The sequence below is a fragment of the Dendropsophus ebraccatus genome, chromosome 10, assembly GCF_027789765.1.
Source record: "Dendropsophus ebraccatus isolate aDenEbr1 chromosome 10, aDenEbr1.pat, whole genome shotgun sequence".
Lineage (NCBI taxonomy): Eukaryota > Metazoa > Chordata > Amphibia > Anura > Hylidae > Dendropsophus > Dendropsophus ebraccatus.
The window spans coordinates 35571803-35587238 of record NC_091463.1 but is presented as its reverse complement, the minus strand read 5'-3'; positions in this window follow the sequence as shown (position 1 = coordinate 35587238).

Sequence of the window (15436 nt, the reverse complement as noted above, 5' to 3'; positions counted from 1 at the left end):
CAGGTGGGCTCTGTGCCCACGTCCCCAGTGACAGGTTCCCTTTAAAGTATTAGTAAACTAGACTTTATTACATGCAGACTGAAATGCAGGGAAAGTTATACTGTATATGTCCACAGTAACAATAAAAGCTATTGGTTCTTCAATTTCTGATGGGCCCCAGTTCACATGCTTCCTGACCCAGCTGGAAATATTCAATTTATTTCTTATGGACCATTAATAAAAAGTTTGTTTATTTAAATAATTCATAAACATTACATTGTTATCTTGAATAAGTAAGCAAAGCTGCAGGAAGAATTAGAGAAGTGACTGCAGGCAGCATGTTACATTTTATTAATATTAGATTTATATAGTTTGTTATAACAGTTTGGATTACCAAATATCATTAACAAAAGAGGATTTAAAGAAATGGACTAGCAAACAGACTAATGATTTTCATAACTTAAGACTCTCAGTATGGAGACATTAAGCAAACAAAACATCTGCATATAACCGGTTCCATAGGGTTTTTCACTGTGGGTCATTTTTGGTTTTGACACAATAATTTTTTTTATTACTAGTACAATGCTAAAAATATTATTAGGTAATAATGTTTATAACGAAGAGAATGGTAAAGTGCTGTATAAAAGTCATTTGGTTTGCTTAAAGGGGTATTCCACTCTAGAGCTAAAAAATGAAATTCTCCCAAACCTAACTGGTCTTACTCACTAAGCCCCCCGGGGTATTTTGAGCTTTCTATTGTCTTTCTAGCTGCTGCCATTGCTGAGTTACAAGTTTTTACAAAAGCCAATCTATATCCAAGATGCCGCTGACTACAATTTCTAGCCGCCTCATCTTGTATTATCTGCCCATCACTGGCTCAATTTGCTTCTGCTTTAAACTGTAAACAAAATATCTATCTATCCATATACATATACATATAGATTTGAAAGAGAAAGATGAAAAAACTGTGTTTCCATTCCCCTATACCGCTCAGGAGGCTGTCACTGTTCTGTTATTTCTCGCCCCTTTCCCAGTTGCTCCCTTATTGGTGTGATGTCAGTGCTGGGTGGGGTTACAGGTAAGGGATAGAGATGAGCGAACCTCGAGCAGGCTCGAGTCGATCCGAACCCGAACTTTCGGCATTTGATTAGCGGTGGCTGCTGAACTTGGATAAAGCCCTAAGGCTATGTGGAAAACATGGATATAGTCATTGGCTGTATCCATGTTTTCCAGACAACCTTAGAGCTTTATCCAGGTTCAGCAGCCCCAGCTAATCAAATACCAAACGTTCGGGTTCGGATCGACTCGAACCCAAACCCGGTTGGCTCATCTCTAGTAAGGGATTTACAGCATGTTTGGCAACAAAAGAGAAATCAGAGATCATGTGACTTTGGTCTCAGAAGGGAGAGGGAGCTCAGACTAGTGGAGACAAAGTGGACCAGGAACTGAGGATTTTCTGCAACTTTTTGCAAGTAAGGATGTGCTGCAGACAAACATCCCAATTCATTTAATGCAAATCTATTACAAACAAGCTTAAATTATAGGTGGGGATTGAACAGGGCTAAATTTTTAAGTGGAGTACCCCTTTAACCAGTCCTTTATCAAATAAGATACTGTTGAATTGCCTTGCTGACAGACCAGAGACTAGTAACTATAATTTGTCCTCTGTTCTATAATTCATCTTCTGTCACTTGTACAGCAACAGCTGCATTATTCTGGGTAGGCAGAGGGACGATTACTGGCTGACGACATTAGTAGACCGCACAAAAATTATGGTATTCGTTTCACCTTCCCAGAGGGAAGCTGAAATGGCATGTTACCCCAAATTGTTGTGCAGTTGGTTGTTTGTTTCAAAGAAGTCCGTGTTTTCCATGCTTTCTTTCCATAAGTCAGATAGAGCCACCAGCTGGGGAGTTAATCCTGCTTCACTTGGCTGTAACTATCAGAGGGGTCTTAGCACTAAGACACTGAAAAGTCTTAGGCTATGTTCCCACGTCTTTTTGGGATAAAAACTGCCTTTTTATAATAATGACTGTTATTAACCCCTTAAAGACAGAGCCCTTTGATTCACAAAAGTCCGGGTCAAATTAATGCAATGTTCCTCCCTGCCTTCTAAGAGCCATAGCGCTTTTATTTTTCCACCTACAGGGCTGGTTGAGATGTAATTTTTTGTGCCATGATCTCTATTTTTTATTAATATCATATTGGTGTAACAGTACATTTTTAATAGCTCTTTATTAATTTTTTTGTGATATATAATTTAATAAAATCAGCAATCCTCGTGTTATTTTTTTTTGTTGTTTCCATTTACAGCTGCACAGCTGTGGGGGTCCCGATTACTCAGTGACAGATGCTTGATCTGTCACTGTGCACCTTAAACGCCACGATCGCTATAGATCACGGCGTTTAAGGGGTTAATGAGACTCAGCTGCCGGATCGCAGCTCACTCTCATTACCTCCAGGCCGTGAACATTGATGTGAGCGGGATCGCGCTCTCTGCAGCGCTCCCGCTCACATCAGAAAGCCCCTGTCAGTGTAGGAACGTATGTATACATTCCTACTGCACGGGGTATGTGAAGTAGGAACGTATATATACATGTTACTGACGTGACGGGGTTAATGATCAAGATCATTAATAACAGCCATCATTATTCAAAATATGTTGTGAAAACATAGCCAAAGACTGTTCAGTGTCTCAGTGCTGAGACCCCTCTGATTGTTAGTAGAGATGATCGAACATCTGAAAATCTTAGGTTCTATAGAACTCCTTGTTGAACCTTCCGCATTTGATTCTCGATGCTTTCCTGGTCCGTGGGAAAGGAGGATACAGCCCTGGTACCGCCTGGAATTCTGAGATTCAGCCTAGGTAATAGGTTTGAGTTCTATTGATGTTCGATCATCTCTAATTGTTAGTTATAGCCAAGTGAAGCATGATTCACTCCACAGCTGATGGCTCTATCTGACTTATGGAAAGAACTCATGGGGAACACAGGACTTCTTCTTTAAAAAAAGTGACCAAGCACAGGAAGTCCTGGTCATTTGCGCACACAGAGAAGGCAGTTATTTGACGCATTGATTAGTGACACTCTGTACTAGCCGAGACTTCAAGTTTTTTGTTTTTTCTCTCTTTTTTTCTGGGTCTTTTTTTTCTTAACCAGCTCAAGACTAAAAAAGCTGCCTTGAGGAGACTGGACCTGTATAAGCTTTATTTTAAAGCATGATAACTAAAATAAATAAATAAATAAATAAAAATAATGAATGAATGTATTTGCAAACTTGCTTTATAGCACATCCCCTGTTGATTTAGACTTTGAAAGTTATTACGACAGTGAATACTTTAATTTTCACTTGTGCCTGTAAAGTGTTGTTGTTTTTTTTTTAGGTTATAACATTCCAGCAAAACTGAAATAGAGTACATGTACTTTATAAGTCAGTAAGTATACAATGACTAAAAAGTTACATTATATAATCCCATTGCCAAGGTAAGTAAGTGCAAGAAGCTGCTGAGATTAGTGCAGAGAATTAAGTTATACCATTGTATACAGTATATTGAAAAGTTTTTATTATATTTTAATAATCCATTAAGTTTATTCACCAGACTGGGCTGCAGTACATTTAGAACACTGTGCAATTTAACCCCTTCCCCCAAAATGACGTCCAGGGACGTCATGAAAAGCAGTGCCCTTCTGCATCATGACGTCCCTGGACGTCATGCTTTCCCTGCCTCCCCCCACTGTCCCTAGCTAAGATATGGCAGCGGAAGGAGGCTGTGTCACACAGTCTCCTCCTGCTGCCACTGCCAGGAGGGAAGACGTGCTCCCCCCCGTGCAGTTAACCCCATAGACGTCGCAGTTGGTGCGACAGCAGCGTCTATGGGGAGATCTGCTGCCTCCAGTGGATCCGGGTGCTGGGAGGAGGCTGCGGCACATGCTGTGCACTCCCGCCAGGCACCTCTGGAGCCGACCCTGCGCCAACCCAGCACAGATCATGTGCTGTAATGCATGTGAAAAAGTGAAATTAAAAAATAAAAACATCAAACACACACATAAATAAATAAATTAAATAAATAATAAATAAATTCATAAATAAGTTTAAATAAAATAAATAAATATACACATTCCCCACCCCCCTTTATTAATGATCCACTATAAATAAGATACATATATTTGGTATCACCGTGTCCGTAATGAGCCAGTCTATTAACTTGTTACATTAATTATTTCACCCAATTAACGCCATTAAAAAAATATATAAAAAACTAAACAAAATGACATTTTGTTTGGTTAATTCCACCCCATAAAAAATATAGAAAAAAAATATAGAAAATCTAAATGTCACATGTACCCAAAAGGTGAACCACTAAAAACGTCAGCTTATGCCGCAAAAAAAAAACCCTCACATAACTTCATTGGCAAAAAAATTATTAATTATATTAATTATTATTAATTATATTAATTATTATTATATTAATTATTTGCATATTAATTAATATGCAAAATGAAAAATTTTTTATGGTATAAATGTCATAAACTATAACATAAGCTATATACCATGGATATTACTGTAATCGCACTGACCTGACGAATAACGATAACATGTCATATGGAACGTATAGTAAATGGCGTACAAAAAAAGGTGAAAAACTGCTGCTAAATTGTGTTTTTTATTCGTACCACCTCATAAAAAAATAATTAAAAAATTATGAGGGTGTCACATGTCCCTCAGAATGGTACCAACGGAAATGTCAACTTGTCTTGCTAAAATATTTTGGCACCGCAAGGCCTCTGTGACATGGTATAATGGCTAAAAAAAAGACTGAAATAAGAAAAGACCCCAAAATTCACCAGTTCTCTGTCATGCCTGAGGCCTGTGGTTGAGTCAGGTGACACACTGCGGATTTTTAGAAACATTGGAATAAGGGGAATAAATAGTGAGTGATATTTCTCATTTAGTATTTGCTGTATAAGAGGAAAAAATGCATTGAAATGGAATATCTGCCAAAAAAAATGAAAATGTTAAATTTCCCCTCCAACTTGCTTAAATTTCTGTGAAACACCTAAAGGGTTAATAGACTTATGAAATGCTACTTTAACCCCTTCGGGACCAGGCTAATTTTAGTTTTTGCGTTTTCGTTTTTTCCTCCTTGTGCTTAAAAGGCCATAGCACTTGCATTTTTCCACCTAGAGACCTACATGAGCCCTTATTTTTTGCGTCACTAATTGTACTTTGCAATTACAGGCTGAATTTTTGCATAAAGTATACTACAAATTCAGAAAAAAATTCAAAGTGTGGTGAAATTGAAAAAAAAAAACGCATTTCATTTATTTGGGGGATATGTGTTTTTACGCCATTCGCCCTGGGGTAAAACTGACTTGTTATGCATGTTCCTCAAGTCGTTATGATTATAAGGATATGTAACATGTATAACTTATATTGTATCTGATGGCCTGTAAAAAATTCAAACCATTGTTAACAAATATACGTTCCTTAAAATCGCTCCATTCCCAGGCTTATAGAGCTTTTATCCTTTGGTCTATGGGGCTGTATGAGGTGTCATTTTTTGCGCCATGATGTTTACTTTCTATCGGTACCTTTATTGCGCATATATGACTTTTTGATCACTTTTTATTACATTTTTTTCTGGATTTGATGCGACCAAAAATGCACAATTTTGCACTTTGGGATTTTTTTGCGCTGACGCCGTTCACCGTGCGAGATCAGGAATGTGATTAATTAATAGTTCAGGCGATAACGCACGCAGCAATAGCAAACATGTTTATTTATTTATTTACTTTTATTTATAACCTGGGAAAAGGGGGGTGATTCTGACTTTTATTAGGGGAGGGGGCTTTTTACTAATAACAATACTTTTTTTTAACTTTTAGGGGACTTCTAGTATAAGTGCACTGATCTCTCATAGAGATCTCTGCAGCATAAATATGCTGCAGAGATCCATGAGATAGGCACTCGTTTACTTCCGGCTGCTGCAGCCGGAAGTAAACGAGTGCCGAGCAGGGGACGGCGCCATCTTGGAGCAGCCCCTGGCCGGCAGCACACACGGAGAACGTCCCTGGGGAGCGATCTCTGCCACTAGACACCAGGGATAAGCTGAATCCGGTAATCGGATGCAGCTGTCATGTTTGACAGCTGCATCTGATTACTGTATTAGCGGGCACGGCGATCGGACCGTGCCCGCTAATACCGGCGGTCCCGGGCTACAAGCGGCACCCGGGACTGCCGCGGTTCAGAGCGGGGTTGCCGGCGGCCCCGCTCTGAACGCCTACACCCGCGCGAAGACGTGCAGTTATGTCCTCGTGCGGGAAAGGGTTAAATACTTTGAGGGGTGTAGTTTTTACAGTGGAGAGATTTATGGGGATAACTAACAAACAGGCCCCACAAATCCACTTCAGAACTGTGTGTGGAGGAGAGAGCAGGATGGCAGCAGACAGTTAGAGCACAGAGGGGAGAGACTAACAGACCGATATAGGGACAGAGAGGAGAGGAGAGGAGGGCTGCTTCGCTCGACTTTTGTTACAATAACACTTGTTATTTTAGATTTCCTAAATCTCCCAATAGTGTACAAGATCACTTCATATACCTTTCCTATTATGCAAAATACCCTATTCCAAACTCTTGGATTGTCTTATAACCCCACCAATTATGATCTCGGTCAGTTCCCTCCATTGCACATCTCACACATTTCTTTTTCTCTTTTTTTACCCCATCTAAAAAAAAATCCTTAGTACAATAGTACAATTTATTAAATATAAAAAAAATAATAATCTTGTTTCTTATCTGTGACATATTTGTTGCTTATATTGTGCATTTCTCTCCAAAAAAATTCCTTACACCAATAACCTGTTTCCATTTTTTCTGATGTAACTTGTGTCTTTTCTACTCTAATGTATAGTTCAGTGTATAGGTATTTTTTCTACTATTAGACCACTATTTTTTAGAAATGGAGTAAACTCCAATGTACCATTAACCTCTGCCATATTACTTACATGTTTCCAAACTCTCACTACTAATCCATATAATTAGAGATGAGCGAAGGAGCCGTAAATTCATTTTGCAAACTTCGTGAAATTTGGGTAAAATTTGTTAATATTCGCGAATCGAATCTTTACAAATTCCAATAAAACAGCCAAACTATAGTAGCTACAGTACTATGACTATTACAAAAGGATGAATTTGTTAACAATTGTTTTAAAAAAAAGTCAACCCAACTTGTATAACACAGTAGCAGTGGAGAACGAGCATTGATTATGTAATGTTCACTGATCCCAGTAAATTGACATAACTTAATAGGAGTTTACAGTGCCTAGTGAGTGAATAACATGGACTGTGCCTTCACTGGTCCAAGTGATTTCCTATAGGCACCCAGTTAATTGGTAAACTGGGCACTTGATTGGCAGCTACAACAATCACCCACAATCAGCCCTCCTATCCTCTCTTCTTCTCTCTGTCCCTATATCACTCTGTTAGCCTCTCCCTCCTGCCATCCTGCTCTCTCCTACACAAAGAGGGTCCATATGAACTGCCACTCCACACTGTCAAATGCCTTGACTGCATCTAATGACAGTGGCAGGGCTTCCATTACTTTACTTAACCTATTTTAGCTATTTAATGAGGCAGTGCGGGACTTGGGGGGGCATTTTAAGCTTAACCTTAGGCAGCAGAAAGCCTAGAATCAGCCCTGTTTATAGATGATTAAATATTTAACTGTTTATTTCTTGAGTGTATATTTCCTCTGTCTTTCTTTTGACCTAATAAAACATAAAAAGCAAGGTTTCTTAGTTTCTGGTTTTGCAGCTCATCTTCAGTTAAGTGTATAGGGTTGGACAGTAATACCTTGAACAACCTATGGCCATGTTTTTATAACTCTGGAGAAGATGCGCTATCATGAAAACAAAATATAACATATCGGAGAGATGTGAAAAGTTTCGATTAGTTGGGGTCTGAGTGTTCAGGGATAGAGAGAATGATACAGGAGAAGTCGGTTCTGTGTCAGGAGAGGAGATGGCCAGAGTCTATGGGGTACATCTCCTCACATAGACATAGAGCGGGGAGAGGATTGCGTAGTAGCGAGATCATCTTCTCGCTCATTCCTCTGATCTGTCAGGGTTAGAGTTTTGACATGTCTCCCTGACATTTAAAAAATTTTTTCATGAAAGACCCTTATTAGAAACAAAAAAATATTGATAAAAAGGCAATCTAAATTCCATAAGAACCAGATATGTGGCAACAGCAGGGCAGTTTCTAGGTCTTTTTGGCAACAGGTAGAATCTTGATAAAAGCGACCTCACTCAGTTCAGCCCTGAGAAAGAAAGGGGGCTTTATCAAGATTCGGGTTACTAGGAAGAAGCAGTGTGAGTATTGTGGCATAGAGCAGTGTTGCACCCCTGACAAGTAATGTTCTACTGAATACAAAAACATCATTCAGTGACTCACAGGTGACGTCTTATTTGATCTGAGCCATCACTTTCCTTTCCAGGCAAACATCTTAGGCTCCACACTTCCTGCAATTTCCTTCCCTTTTCCCACCCATAGGCTTCCATACAGTTGTAATTCTGCTGTTTGGTGCACTAAAGTCAGTAGGTATGTGGGTTGTCTCCTGTATGTAGGATCCACTGCTGTGTCCCCATATAGTAATAATGCCCCCTGCTGTTCCCCAATATAGTAATAATGTTCCCTGTTGTGCCCTCCATATAGTAATAATGTCCCTGCTGTGTCCACATATAGTAATGTCTCCTGCTGTGCCTCCATATAGTAATGATGCCCCCTGCTGTGCCCTCCATATAGTAATAATGTCCCCTGCTGTGCCCCATATAGTAATAATGTCCCCTGCTGTCTCCTCCATATAGTAACAATGTCTCCTGCTGTGCCCCTATATAGTAATAATGCCCTTGCTGTGCTCACCATATAGTAATAATGCCCCCTGCTTTGCATCTATATAGTAATAATGCCCCTGGTGTGCTCTCCATATTGTAATATGGCCCCTTGTGGTGTGCCCCCATAGTAATAATGTCCCCCTGTTTTGCCCCAATATGTGCCCCCGCATTGCCCCCATATGTCCCTCTGGTGTGCCCCATAGTAATAATGTCCCCCTGCCATGCCCCATAGTAATAGTGCCCCCCTGTGGTGTGCTCCTTAGAAATAATGTTCCCCTGCATTGCCCCCATTGTAAGAATGTCCCCCTGCATTGCCCCATAGTGCTGTGCCCCAACACATTGAAAAAAAAAACACATTATACTCACCTAATCCTGCAGGCAGGGAGCCAGCCTTCCTCATTTCTGTCTTCTTCTCCCCTTTTCAGCCTGTCAGTCATCAGAGGGATCCCCCAGCAGGCACTATGACTTAATCACTGCGCCTGCTGGAGGATCCCTCTGCTGGTCAGATCCGAGTGGGAGGTGAGATCCAGGGGGCGGTGCCAAGGAGGGAGTCTGGGGTCCTCTGTACCACCTTCCGTGGAAGGCAGCTGCTGCGGGCTGGGAGCGCCAATGACGTGAGTCCGGGTGGCCGGGCACTGTCGGGCACTGCTAGGCGCCCCCTAGCTGTCGGCGCCCCATGCAGTGAGCCGGCCTGCCCCAGTCATAGAAACGGCCATGGGCAACAGCAATTGTATTCTTGTACTTCATGGACAACAGGTCCTCCTGCCACAGTAAACAAAGGAAAAGTAACCAATATTAGTAGATAACTGACTTTTATCTCCTTTAAAGAAAATAGAGATTAAACGGAAAAAGAGAAGAGACAGGAACCATAGGAGGCTGCAAGATAAAGTTTATACTAGTTTCCACCAGTTTCACTATAACAAGTTCTTGCAAGGTGTCAGTTCTTTGGCAGTCTGCTGCAGTCTGATATCACACAGAAATAACTTTCCTTTAAAAGGTACTTGACCTTGTTTAAATATTATAAATGATAAATAAGCCAGCCATAACCAGCCACGTCTATGGAAAGTCAAAGACACTGACGATGTAGGTAATAGATATCTATTTCACTCAACGTGACCTGTTTGTATAATTATCAATCCAATAAGGCCTATTGGCTGGACCTAAGGAACCAAGAGCTGCTAGGGACCAGAGGTGTGGAATTGGCTAGCACATAGGAGACTCTCATTCATAATTGCTGTAGATGTTAGCTGGTTCCAGAAATGCACTCCCACTTGATAAATGGAGGAACAAAAACACTATGGAACTATTAACTTGTAATTTTCCATTTTTTTTTAAATGCCAAATGAACAATTAACATTTGTTGTGCTCCAACCAAAGTATGAATACATTAACAGAACACATATAAACTTCAAATTATACAAAAACCAGTGTCCAACATCAATTTTAATAGTTTTTTGTAATTTTTAGGATCATGGATAACAGTGAGCCTTTCGGGTTCCTTGGAAAGCGTTGACTCATTAGTCTAAGGCTATGTTCACACACTGTATAATACCATTGGTATACTGACCGAACACCGGCCAGTGTTAGTATATTCTTGTGTCCGTCAGAGCTCTGACAGCCGCAGAAACATTTATTTCCAAACGGCCTATTCAAGGTGTGTCAGAAAAACAATTAAGCATTGATTTCCATGCATATCACAGATGATGTTTGTACTTATTTTTTGCACTGCTGCACCAAACAACGGCCGTTGTTGGTGCAGCATGTGCATTACATTGATTTATATGCAATGCTGCCTAGGATGAAAAATAATACATTGTGTGAACATAACACAAAGGTTTCTGGCCCTTGTAGTTATCTTCCAGAGATAGCTAGTTACCATGCTTTGAGCAGTCGATGGGCAGTTGATATCACTCGGGGGTTCAAGGGTGGGTTAAAACATACTGTATCCGCAGCGGGGCACCTGTTATTATTATTATTATTATAATGTATGTACCCGGGACATAGGTGGTTAAGGGGGCTGACTTTTCCGTACTCTGTGAGTATTTGCATCCCACTGCAAATATGTCATCTCATTGAAGTGACTGGAAAGGTATCCGCAGCAGATTTTGCTGTGAACTTGCAGTGTGAAATCTGCTGTGGATACGGTATGTGTGAAATCACCCTAAGGGTGCCTTCACACCTACCGGATCCACAGCGGATCTCACTTCTGCGGATTCAAAGCGAGAACCGCTGCGGATCCAGTATCAATTCACCCCTATGATAGCACATATTCTCAGCAGGATTAATATACCCGCTGTGAATATGTGCTTTAACTCCCTGGTGCCCGCAGCCCCGCCATCCCATCCCCGGCGGCGGCACATCCCCCCCCCCCCCCATCCCGGCCACATCCCCCCATCAGCCCATCTCCGGCCCGCCGCCGCGAGCATACGTTACCTGCTTGACGGCGCGGCTGCAGTGAGGCTCCCGGCTCCGGTACCGCTCAGCTGATCTGAGCGGGACCGGAGCTGGCAGCCTCACTGCAGCCGCGCCGCCGAGCAGGTACTGTATGCTCTCGGCGGCGGGATGCTGGTGGCAGTGGGCTGATGGGGGGATGTGGCAGGGATGGGGGGGATGCACTGGGGATGCGATGGCGGGGCTGCGGGCACCAGGGAGTTAAAGCACATATTCACAGCAGGATGTTAATCCCGCTGCAAATATGTGTTATCATAGGGGTGAATTGATACCGGATCCGCAGCACTTCTCGCTTCGAATCCGCAGAAGTGAGATCCGCTGTGGATCCGGTAGGTGTGAAGGCACCCTTAAACAGTGCTTTTACCATCAGATGCGCTGTTCTAATTTAAAGGCCATTAATTTTGTAAAAGATTAACTTCAAATTCTTTTGAAACTTCTTTTTGGAATCTCTTAAGTTTCCTCTTTTAATAGCTTATAAATAAAAGGAAAAGTGGAATGGTATGGAATTATAAGTCAGGTAGGTCTGTAACTTTCTGGAAGCTAAAGTGTTGACTATAATTTCTGGTCAGTTTAATGCTACTGTGATGTAAAAGTAATTTTCTTTCAAAAACAAAGAAATTTGTAAGAGATTCCAAGGTTCCCCGCTAATGTAAACAAGGGGCCTAAATTCAGAAAGTTGATGAATATTTTCCAAAAGGTCTATGAAGTGTGATATATATTTGAAGGCTCATAAGGTTAACGCCATGAATGTGTAAATCATAATAACAGATGAAATTAAAATTAAGTGCTTCTTCATGGAAGATATAAAAAGACAAGACATTTTCAATAATAACATACAGGAAAACCAATGTTGGAAGAGGAACCGAACTTGCCAAAGAGGAAAGCCACAGGAATCAATGGTCATTCAATGGAAGTGATACAAGAAAGTGAAGAAGAATCAAGGTATTGACAAAACTATGGCAAGGTGACTGGAAAACTACTCAATTGGCGACAGACTGAAAGAAGTCACTATATATATCTGACTGCTAATAATAGTTTATTATATTGTAACATTTCAGAGGTCTTACACATAAGTCGAGTTATGAGTCATTCATTGATAGAAGATTGTCAAATGTGTCAGCTACATTAGGAAAAGCAATGTGTAATTAGGTTTTCTTTAAAAGCCAAGTTATACATGCCGAAAGCCAATAGGCTCCTTATTGAATGCCACAAATCCTTATTCTCAGCAGCGAAGAAAATAAGAAGAGAAAAACATCCCATTCGTTTATTTTAAAATATGTTCCCAATCATGAGGCATGATAGGAATGGATACATTTACCAAGGGCGTAGCAGTTGGATTCAGAGCCTGCATTCAGACCTGGGTCCTAAAACCTGATATGGCCCAAAAGCCACTTACACATAAGTGAACACATATGTTTATTATTATCTATTCAGGTTGACATCACTGTGTGCATTGTTTATGTATTATGATATATTTTATTATCTATGTACTGTGACATAACTTTGCACATCATTCTTGAGTTACTACACTGGTTATGATCTCTGTTGTGTCATCAAATTGGTCGTTTGCCTATGCTTGTGGCATCACTATGTGTATAATAGCTGTTCTGTGACACAGCCCTGATGACATTGCCCTGCTGTGATATTTCTATGTGAAATTACGTGGGTTTTTTTTATGACTTCACAACGTTTGGCATTCCTATTTTTTTTTTTTAAGTCAAACATAAGGCAAAGGTTCCACTGCCATCTTAGAGGATGGTATATACCTGTAATTTAGGCCCTTTGCCTTTAATAGGGGAAATATCTTTCCATAAAAGCAAGGCAGACGAACAACATATATGGACAAAGAGGGGCGCTAATATAGTGTAGCATAAACAATAACAGTGGGAAAATAACTTGTAAGATGACCAAACTAACCTGGTGGTGTTGTGCAAATCATAGGCACAACACAAGTAGGCGTTTTTGTTGGGTTAGTCCGCTGCCTGGCCTCTGGTTCTCTGCTCCCGGCACCCGTCCTGATGCCAAAGCACGAAAATGTAGTTTGGAATAGACCATTGGACCATACATACAGCCATGGCACAGGACTCACAAAATAACTGCAAGGACCTCACAGGTGTCCATCTTGGGCGTTTATTCACACTAGGCTTAAAAATTAGCGACGCGTTTCGGTGTCGGACTGACACCTTTATCAAGCTCCTATATACAATAACATAAATTACTTAATTACAAAGACAAAGATCCTCTATATAACTAAGAAACAACATAAAATGAATACTAAAATCTATCATGCAGGACTGAACAGACCGTATGGCATAGACATGAACATTGCTAAGGACTATGGGCTCAAATTAGAATGACTGACACAGTTAGCCAATATCAGGTCAGTTATGTTAAAAAGGTATAAACGGCTATAGAACACTCCAAAAATGAAACCAATTGGGCAGACTCAATACACATGACTCAATTCCTAAAGGTCAAATCGGCTATAGCAATAAAATCACAAAAAATGCTGTGTGTTAGATTGGTTGTAAACTACTTGTAGCAATGTGCCAGCAACTTACCTCCTCACTGCTAAAGGCCAAAGCTTGCTCTGAGAGCAGCAGCAGACCCATGACATCACTTCCCCTGACGTCACCTAACTGACATCACCTGACACACATCAGGAGCTGTTAACCCTCACCCTGCACCGGGGCCTATAGCGGGCAGTGGGAGAATGTGGAGGAATGTTTATGTGACAACATTGGATAACCGTCTGGAATATTCATAGAATCCATTTGCTTTAAATGAGAGGTGTAAAGAGCGTATAAGATCATAAAATGTATATACAAAAGATATATATATGATTAAAATATCTGTCTATAGAGTAAATAAAGTACATATAAATAATTAAAAGGCTTGCTAGAATATAATAGTGGCCTGCTGATTTGATTAAAAAACAATTGTGAGATGCACTGGAAAAGGTACAATACAAAAAAAAAAATACATATATACACATATATAATAACCCTTTACATACAGAATAAATATGCCCAATATTGGTGCAGAACAATAAACAGTTATATCCCAGATTCAAGTGCTTCATTTAGGCCCTCTGGCATAAGTGTTTTCAACTTGAATATCCAAAAGGCTTCTCGCCTATTGAGCGTTTTTTGTCTATTGGCCTCTGTCGTTGGGACCTGTTCTAAGGGTCTTAATACAGTTACTTTAATACAGCTGAAGTCGCTGTGGTGAAATTCAAGTAGGTGCCTCGACACACTGTGTTCGGTAAAATGAGAATTGGTGTTGAAACGGTGGCCAATCAATCTCCTTCTGAGTGTTTGTGTGGTCCTCCCAACATACTGGAGGCCACACTCGCACTCGAGAAGATAGATCACATAGTCCGAACCACAGTCAAGATCAGATTGGATGTTAAAAACCTCTCCTGTGATATTAGATTTGAAAGATCGGGATTGGTCGGTTATCGTCTCACAGCAGAGACAACCCCTACTGTCACATTTACTCACAGTGCCCTTGTGTCCTCGTAATGGCTTGCTTGCCATATTGCTTTTCACCCGGCTGGGGGCCAAAATATTTTTTAGGGTTTTGCCCCTTCTGAAGGTAATCTTTGGTCGTTGAGGGATGACCGTCTTGAGAATAGGGTCTTTCAGAAGGATTTTCCAATTTCTTTCTAGACTTTCCCTGATATTTTTGTTGTGTGCATTGTACCTAGTGATGAAATTAGATTTGAAATTCCCACTGCCCTTCTCTGTATGTTTATTTATTGGAAATAGGATTTCGTCCTCATTTTCCGCCAGGTTAGACTTGAAAGCTGCAGATAGAATAGCATTGGGATACCCCTTTTGTTGGAATCTGTTTTTTAAAACTTTAGACTGTTTTTTATAATCTGCAGTAAGGCTACAGTTTTTTCGTATCCGCCTGTACTGACTGAAGGGTATATTTTTCACCCACTTTCTGTAATGGGCGCTTCGGTAGTCCAGGTAGCTGTTTGTGTCCACCTTTTTAAAATGGGTTCTAGTGATGATTTTATCACCAGCGGTGCTTACTTCCAGGTCAAAAAAATATCATTTTCTCTTGGTCAACATGTGCTGTGAACTGTATGCCCCATGTGTTATGGT